This window comes from Prunus mume, linkage group LG2 (genome assembly GCF_029339155.1).
Source record: "Prunus mume cultivar Tortuosa linkage group LG2, ASM2933915v1, whole genome shotgun sequence".
Classification (NCBI taxonomy): domain Eukaryota; kingdom Viridiplantae; phylum Streptophyta; class Magnoliopsida; order Rosales; family Rosaceae; genus Prunus; species Prunus mume.
The window spans coordinates 29,857,592-29,867,724 of NC_142699.1; positions in this window are offsets into that span (position 1 = coordinate 29,857,592).

The following is a 10,133-nucleotide window of genomic DNA, read 5'->3' on the forward strand; positions in this document are numbered from 1 at the left end:
AACAACTTCCGAGTTAATTAATTTCTCTCTTTTGCTTTAATAATAATCACTGTTTTTGATTAGTCAATTTGGTACGTTGATGAGTGAGATTATTGATGGAGGCCCCTCAAAACCATCAAGCATGAACAATCTTCACACTTGACATACACGCAAGAGAGAGAGAGAGAGAGAGAGAGAGAGTTGCTTTTGAGACTTCTAATTTTTACTCAATTGCATCTTTTTACATAATGAAAAGTAAAAGACAGATTTCGTAGGGCAATGTTTGCTTTGCTACCAGAAGTGGATTAGCTTTTGTGCTTTTTTCCCCTTTACCCAAAGCAAGTGAGTTGCAGCCAGGACTTGCACAGTCTTCACTTGAGGCCGAGCCTTGATTTATGCAATGGAATGTTCTCTAATGGACGGACCATTTTGAGCCGCCGAGTATTTCGGCCATTAACCAATCAACCTATTTGTTTGTTTGTTTTTTTTTTTTTTTCTCTCTTTACCTATGCCATGGTGCTTACGGATCAATCTTGATAAATGTGGTGTCGTTTACCCATATTTCTCTTATCAATTTTGCTGTCAATTGTGTGGCTTTCACGTGCAACGGGTCGATTAAAATCTAACAATTCTGGATCATCACTTCTATAGAGACTTAAAAGTGTAGAGGTTCACAATTTGTATTATTTTAGACTCTAGCATAGGTTGAGAGTTGGTGTGTGAATATCGTTTACTAGACGTTTTTACTCTTTCAACCCCATCTCCGAGGCATACTTGACCGATATGAAAAATTGACTTCAGGTAAATCATGACATAATCATGCATTCTGATAGGACTTATAGTTGAAGTTCTTTTTAGAGTCTGTCGATTTTGTATAACTTTGGCTTTCACGTGAGACGGCAATTTTTGTATTCAATATCACCTTCATCGATTAAAATAACACTAAGGGTTCGTTTGTGAGTGGTTTTGGATGGGCCTATAATCACTTACATAGAGAATCAATTCTCCATATAATCACTTAAGTGGTTTTAAGTGATTTTATAGAGAAACACATGCCCATAATCACTTGCCTATTCACCCTCCTCTAGGCAATTGAGTCATCCTGCAGATATTATTATTACTTGGAGAAGTACGTAAGAGTACTTCTCTCCATAAGTGATTATGGCCCTCCTAGAATCACTCAAAACGAGCTCTAACTTCACTCTAAATAAACTGGATAATCTTGGGTTAGAAGATCCCCGAGTTTTCCCCAAAATCATGTTTTAAAGGCTTGAGCTATCACCCTTCCAACTTATCAAGTGACATTGAACACGAAACGCTCTTACGCAAAAACTAGCAGACGGAACAGTTTGTGCATGTTGAGGCTTGGTGGGTTAGCAGGCTGTGTGGGGCTTAGATTATCAGTTAATATCATTATTAGCCACTTGGTAGTATAGATTAAGTTCCTTAAGCTTAAAACTACATTTGTTGTAGCAGCGAACACCCACATTCTTCATTAGGTAGATTCATTCATGCCAGACCTAAAATAAACATTTCATCAAAAAGGGCGTCTTGAATCAAATCAAAGGTATCCTAAAACTACACAAACAAACCCATAGTAGCTAAAACACTCTTCTATTCACCAAACAAAATAATGGTGTCATATCACAATTTCATATCGCATATCAGCTGGAGCAGAAATTTCCATGGACGTCTTTTAGCCCCTTAATTATCTCACCAACCCAGAAGTAGTAGATCTATTTGGTAATTTTGGTGGTTATGTCATTAGCTAGGTCGCTTTCGCTTCCAACAAAATGACTTTTTGTTGGATTAGGCACGTAGTTATTATATGCACTGCATTGAAGCATGTAGGGTGGCTAACTTCATAGACAAGGATGGGGATAATATTGAAAGCCCACCAAACATTTCATATACCTAAACATCGATCCCTACATGCTTTGTCGAAGTACTGAACATGTACGTACAAAATACGAATTTAGTCATTTCACATATTTGTAATAGCTAGGGAAATACAACGCGCATTCAGTGACTCTTAGACGTTATTTTCGGAGTGAGATTTACCATAAATAGTGAGTTCTGGATAATGGAATTACAACCCTTGCAAGCATGGTTTGGCTTAGTGCTAATAAACTTCATTAAAGAGATGCCCGAATCTAAATCAAAGGATTAATCATAGAAGACTATCAATCACTCTCCATCAAAATAATTTTCTTTGATGAACAATATTCCCCTAGCTAGTGCATGACCAGTAAGTTTTTATTTTTCTCATTTTTTTATATTTTTTATAAAAGAAAGTTTATGGAGAGATTGACTACTCTCACTACCAGCGTCAGGGCAGACTCCACAACCTCAAGCTGGAAAGACTTACGTGTGGCACCCAATTGCCACGTGTATGAATATATGTATGAAATTACATATTGCGCACCAACGAGGACTACTGGTAGCGGGACTCTAACACTAGTAGGGCTACACATGCATAGACCTTACCAATTGAACTAACCTCGTTGGGTACATGAGCAGTTAGTTCAATAACATATATATACATCCCTCTTTCTTTTCACTTACCCAGTTGACTTTAGAAAAGGGAAATTTGAAGAAACTCTTTTTCAACACCTGAGAACAACACACTGTTGCCAGCGTCGTCGTCCCAACAAATGCACTCAAATTATTCTTTAAAGAAAAAGAATAAGACAATATATATTTGCTTGACAAAATAATTGTCCTTCAATAATTTATATTGAATCAGATTAGGTTTGTGCTTGTATGAATAATGGTTCACATCAGCACATGGCATGATCTTGGTGCACAACCACTTATGTATATATACAATGCGATTTTCTAGCTGCAAGCAATATTGTCTTGAAAATGATGACGTTAATTTTGAAAAATAATTTGGATAAGTGTTTGTTTTTCCATGGCCTAATTTAATTTGACTTTGGAATATATCCAATCCCAATCCCAATTGCAAAGCGAAGATGATGGTACGTACATTGGTTGGGAGGTGACAATCGAGCTACAACATTATGCATGTGAGTGCCATGTGCATGGTGGAACCATTTGTACGTACAAATCACCTTTGAATCCAGTCCAGTGTATATTTGAGCAAAATTAAGGAGTTGCAATCATCATACCTAACCAAAATATTAAATACCATATTTATTTTCTTTTTCTAAGTATGAAAAATGTTTGGATTGAGAACTTGATTTTATGGAATTTTAGTATGAAGTATATATTGCTTAATGCCATCATTTTTGCCTAAATCTTATTTTCACTAAAACCATTTTCATATTTTGATTTGGTGTTTGTATTTTTATTTGAATCAAATGGGGGATCCTTATTTAATTTAAACTTAAGTAAATGGAGTAATATAAAAATAAATAAAAGTAAAAGCAGACATTTACTTAAATGTTGAAAATATTAAGTACTTAAAAAAGAGAGTATATTTATAGGTACGTATAACGTCTAAGTTAGGATGACACTATCTAATTCAATAAATATTTGATGGATTTAAAAACTCCTAAGTCATTATTAGTCCACTCATATTATAACACGTGTTTTTATTTATTAATAGTCAATTACAGATTTACGAGCATAAAATTGGTCAATACAGAGAGATAAAGAGAGTAATAATTGCTTTACTTATGAAATAGGGGATCAAACTCAGGTAAAAAGGATTAGACATACTATTTTGATTAGTTGGCCTAACTCGCGTCTACGCACTTTAACCTTAAATTAAATTATGGTGTGATGCAACGAGATGTTATTAGTTTTTTAATTTCATGGACCCCACCCTTTCATGTATATTGCACTCCTATATTATTGTAAGTTAAACAGTTTCGTGAGGTTGCAACAAAATTAGTGTTGCATGAAACTGGAATTGTGTAGTCTAGTCCCACATTATTCATTTTGAAAGAGAGTCCCACATTATTTATAAATACAATTGGATGCAAAGAGACCCCAATTTGTGCAAAGAATTCTGAAGCTAGCACACAATTGAATGCAAAGTGTCAAATCTTATAAATCATTATCTCTCTTTTCTCCCACATTCGCAGCAACCAAACATGCAATGATGCAATAGCACCCATCTCCATCTCCAGCTCCAGCCTCCGGAGGGGGGATTAAATGGGTGGTCGAAGCCTGAACCCCCCAACCACAACCACCTATCTTTTCTCCAAAACCCAAAAGTTTATCGTGGGTCCCGAATGTTGGTTGGGGTCCGCAGTGGGACCCACAAATGAACTAACCGACTATAGAGTCACATGGCAATGCCTACTCACATGCCCACCCACACCCAGCAGCGCTCATTAAGGAACTTTCCTCATTTTTATTTATTTATATGTTTCTTTTTTTAAAATGGAATATCGAAATTATTTTGCTTGCGGAGTGATTGGCGGGGCTTCCTTTCTGACACGTCAGCAGAGAGTCCACGTGGATTGTACGTACGGTCAAAGCAGGGTGGAGGTTGGTGCAAATGCAAAGCAACCATCTCCCAACTGAAAGAATCTTCTCTTTGAAAAGCTTCTTATCCAGAGAGAGAGAGAGAGACAGAGAGAGACAGAGAAAAAAAGGGTTTTGATGGTTGACAGAGAATAAAGCTGATATGTTATCGTATGTTTCTCTTTTTTATTTATTAATATATAAAAACAGCATTTTCTATTAAAAAAATGGTTTTGTTTGGATTTTATAATCAGAAAAGTTGGCGTTTGTTTTCTTGGTTAAAATATTGAGGGGAATGGGAGACATGGGATTTTGGATTTATTTTGTATTTTTGTTATTTTATTTGAGGAAAAAGTTATGGCCTAATATGTTTTTGATCCTCTTGATGAATAAAATAGTAACTTATAGCCACAAATCACTCCATGACTTAATATAATATTTTCAAGATACGTCTCTTTATGACAAGAATAATCTTCCCAAATATGAAGGCCTTATTGGGTTTCAACCTATGGTATTGCGTGCCAATCATCGCTTTTCAACCTATGGTATGCAATTACTATTTAAGAGAGAGAGAGAGAGAGAGAGAGAGAGAGAGAGAGAGAGAGAGAGAAGAAGAAGACGACGACGACGATGAGATATGGTAGATATGGTATGGATTATGGGACCCCATACTTTAGCATGTTGTATAAGCATGAAATGTGTTTTAACTTAGTCAAGAAGGTTTGTTTTTGTTGCGCCTTCTTTCCCCTTAGACGCAATTCTTCACCTCTACAATTTCAGGTACTGTGCCATGCAATATTGCGACCTTGTCTAGCTAGCAGATTTTTGTGAGGTTTTGACTCTAATTAACAAAGAATTGTTTGTTGACATACTCTGAAACCCATTCTTTAAAGTTTTCTAGTGAGAACGGTACTTCAGTGGTAAATTCTTTGGCTAAACCATGTTTTTCAGTTTGTAAATTTCAAAAGCTTTGTATTTGTAAATGAATGGTTGCTTGTAATGTTGAATGTGGATGTCGAACATATTGAAGCCTTTCTCGACTTGAATGTGGCTGTTGAAAACTTCTTTCAGATGATGGAGAGCCTCAAAAGAGAAGATGGTGGAGATAGGAATGCTTATATATATATATATATATATATGCTGGAACCATAGACAAAAAATGTGAGAGCAACAAGGCAATTCAATAGTCGCACATGGGATGACACCCAGTGGCGGACCAGAAATTTTTCAACGGAGGTGCAATTTTTAAAAGCTAAGAGCTCAAAACCAAAAAAAAAAAAGGAAAAAGAAAAAAAGAAGATAATTAAACATCCTTATAATTTAAACAATACTAATGTTATTCATAATTAATTAAAATAATAACATTACAATTAACCTACAATTGTTGCCGACGAGCTTTCATATCATGAAAACGTCGCATTATATTTGCATTACTAATATAATTAACCTACAATTATTGTGACTTGCGATCGTTTTGAACTACCCGAATTATTTAAGGGAGGATATGAAGTAGGCAGATTATTTGAAGGTTGATTTGAACTAGCTGGATTATTTGAAGGAGGGTTGGAACTAGCTAGATTATTTGAGGGAGGATTTGAACTACTCGGATTATTTGAAGGAGGATTTAAACTCTTTCTTTGAAAGTACCGTTCCATTACTGTATAATTAAAACAAAATAAGGGTTTTATATATATTATTATGACTAATTGACTATAATTTATCAATTAAATAAACAAATCAATATCAAATTATCAATTAAATAAACAAATAAAAATTAATTATACCTTGAATAGCGTGTCTAGTAGCCTATTCCTTCTCGTGTTTGCTACTGATCTTACTAATAGCTAAATAAGAAAAAATAAATTTATTAAAAAAAGAATAAACAAAATTGGCGTTTGCTCAAGAGAAAAAAAATGCATTTGACATACTTTGGATTGGCGTACTCAAGAAGAAGAAAAAACGTAGGATTCTTGTGATGCATACACAATTGAATAAATTGGTCCTTTATATAGAGAATTCCAATCCCAATTAAGTAAGGAATAATATAAATTAAAAAGCCCAATAGAATAGCCCAGCAGCACAGCAGTTTCCTTATATTTTACCGTTTTTTTAAAAAAAAAACCCTTCCAAAACAACGTCGTTTTGGCCAGGTAAAAATAAAATAAAAATAAACACAACATCGCCTCTTTTAAAGCTTGGTCCAAAACGACGTGCGTTTGGCCAGTGTTAAAGACCCAAGCGCGCGACAAAGAATGCAACTCTCCTGTGCCTGTGGTTTGGGCATTTCGTCGAAGCAGGTTCTGCATCTCATTTCGAAGTAGAGGTGCAATTCCAGCTGTGGTAATGGACTTTTCCGGCGATCGGAGATGTAGATGCACCTTCTTGCGCCTGCACAGGTCTGCCACTGGTGATACCACAATGAAAAAACGGGCCAAACTCTCATTCTCCTCCTTAAATGCACCTGGGTTCGATTTACATAGAAGACAAACTTGAGACAACCCAATTTAATACTCCCATTCCCCTTCTTATAGTGAATGATAAAAATAAAAAAAACAAGGCAATCCCATAGTCAAACATGGAGGAAAGATGAAGCAACTTCTTGCAGAGTGATTGTTCCAAAAAACAACAACACGGGTAAAAATTGAATGATATATATATATATTTTTTTTATAGAGAAAAACAATAATTGTATTCATAAATTAGGCAAAAAGACCATCAGCCACAAGGGCAAATACAAATGTCCATAAAGGGGTAATACAAATATTGTTACTCTAGGTACGTAGGGTTACTCCAGATACATGTCACCAAAGGCCAAAGAAATTATGGCGTAAAAGCCACATGCCTGAACAAACCAGACATGAATCATAGTGCCCAAATCAACCAATATAACTACAACTTTTAACTCTCACAAGTACAAAATACAAGTAGAGACTATAAAATAATTAAACACCCAACTAACAAGGAGTTGATGCAATTATTACAAAAATAAGAAAACTACCAACAAACAACCAAAAACCAACAGATCCACTACCGCCGTTGTTGTTGCCGCCACCATAGACATAGAATGCCATCGAGATTGTAGCTAGTCACCTTTCAACTAAAACACCAACCAACAAAACCACAAAACCAAGCAGATCTAGACACAAGTAACCTCCCCACAATTAAAACCCTAAATTCCAGTAGATGGGAAATGGAAAAATAAGTGGGAGGTAAGGAAAAGGGAGAGAGGAGGAGGATTGACCTCCTCCCCCCTCCTGGAACACAACTAAAGAGGGTTTGAAAGAGAGAAGGGAGGCTAGGGTTTAGAGATAGGCGAACAAAATATATTTAAAAATGAATGATTATTAACTCTCAGTATGAAGTTAATTGTAATCCTCAACCTTATTAGGGCAGTAAATATTAACCCAATATTATTTGAAACTTTTTAGTATGAAATCACCTTGTGCCCTCCAGCTTTTTAGTTCCTGGCATTCTTGCCTAACTAGATTATAATTAAATCTCATCAAAATGGCTTGGACAAGATGATGCATTGTGTTAATTAACCCCACATTCACATGGTTTATGGTTTACTAAATCTTTGCTTTTGTGCGAAAATCAAGCTTAAGGTAATGTTGTTGATCTTTGCTCGACCAACCAACCAAAAAACATGAGAGGGAAATAGTGGGCTCCAAAATCTTGGAAAAAATGCAATCAAAATGTTGATTATGATCATTAGAAACCCATTCTTTTACATCTAACCTAATCATCGCCTTGCATATTGCAGCTGGAAATGAGATTGTGAGAGCAAATAGTAAATCCATATATGCATAATGCATTGCACTTTTTTATGATCCCCCAGCCTTGATGCAAAAGCTTTACTTCCAGGATAAAAAGGTTGAATAAAATAGTCAAAACTTTTTAAAGTGACCTTTAAAGATGCTTTCTCACTGGTCACAAGTCAATATATCATCACTTTGTTCAAGCTAGATATATAAAGCCTAACCTATCGTTTCACCTTCCAACCTATATGATTCGATTCAATTATACGGGGCTCGAGCTTTTTTTAGGAAATCTTTGCTTAGATTTTACTTCTTGGTTTTTATGTTTTGGAAGATTACAGCAAAGTACTCACTAGTGTAGTGGTTTAGAGCAATTGTTCTCCCGAAAAAAGTCATGGGTTCGAGTTTTAGCATCCGTGTAATGTATTTGATATTATCGCTCCTCTAAATAATAAAGGTAAAAAAAAAATGTTTTGGAAGATTAATGTGGCATGCTTGCTCTCCCAAAAGGGGAAGATGAAACGACTTGTCACAGCCAGGCCCTTTCAGAAGTAATCATCGTTTTTACCCGACTCATGTGCCTCTATCATTTTGCTCATAAATATTCCAAAAGAAGATAAAGAAACTATCAAATACTGTCAAAATTCTTATTTGGTGAGTCATGGTTGACAAGATTCAACCAGTGGAAAAACTTCAAATTAGTCATTGATTGCAACTCGTACTGATTTGCTATATATACTTTCTTATATTGATTGAATCGACAATGACAAACTTCAATACAGCACAACACGCGTTAATTTGAAATACACTTTTGTTGTATAATATTTGTTAATTAGTTTTTAGTTTAGTGATATTGAGTTAAAATCGAGCATTTTATAACTCAAGTGTTTAAGAGCATTTACTGAGATTCTAAGTTCTTCCTAAGCCGGATTAATCACTTCTCCCTCGTTGATCAATGAAAAAAAAGAAATTAAAGGGTGAATTATAACTCGATTGAATGTGGTGTTTTTAGGGTGTTGAAGCTTGCATTTCTGTTTTCTCTATAAAAACAAACTAAAGAACAATAAATTCCCTTTTGCGGTGGAAGATGTAGAGCAGTTGATGGACCCAAACCCTTGAAGATGTAGAGCACATTAAATGACTAACAGCTGTGGAGTGCTCTATCTCAAAGGGGGATGTGAGTACATTCAAACTAGAGCTTATAACTTGGGTCAAGTAAACGTACGGAAACCATACCAACCATGCATGCGCTTTGGCCTCCCATGTGTCGGTGTATGAGTTAAATTGTCGCCTTTTTTCTTGTCTTTTTTTCTCTGGTGATGGTGGTGGGTGGGTACTGAACTGATTGAATTAATTTAAGACCGAAAATATTGAAAAAAGAAGAAAACACTGTGGATGCAATTCCCACCGTCATGTTCCACATGTATTATTAATGTACACATTAAGTGTGGCTTTTGACAGCATTCACATATAAGAAAGAGCAGATCAACCGTATAATTGCATGTCCTGTAAAATGTACGTATTGTACGTACCCTTTGGATTAAAGGTATATTTATGGTTGGTTTCCATCTTGTCAATTCTCATTCCAGCTTATGCTTATCAATAATAAGTACATGCATCATCTCCAACAGCAACGTCTACATGTGTTTCCAAGGGCACAATTAGGATTTTTTCAATAGGTGGGCTAGCCACAGTTATTAGTTTACAATTTAATGATTAGTTTTTTTTTTTTTTTTTTTGTTTTTTTTGTTGTACTTACAATTTCTATAGTCCTTTTAGAAAGAAAAAAAAAGTAAACATTAAATCATATAAATCACGCTAATTTTCCATAAACTAATTTTCAATAAGTTTTAACATAAACCAAATAGGGTTTAACACCATAGTGGATTGAAAATCTAAGGCTTTTTACCTAGATTGACCTTAGGTCCCTTCATGTATTCATACATGAAAAATTGTTTT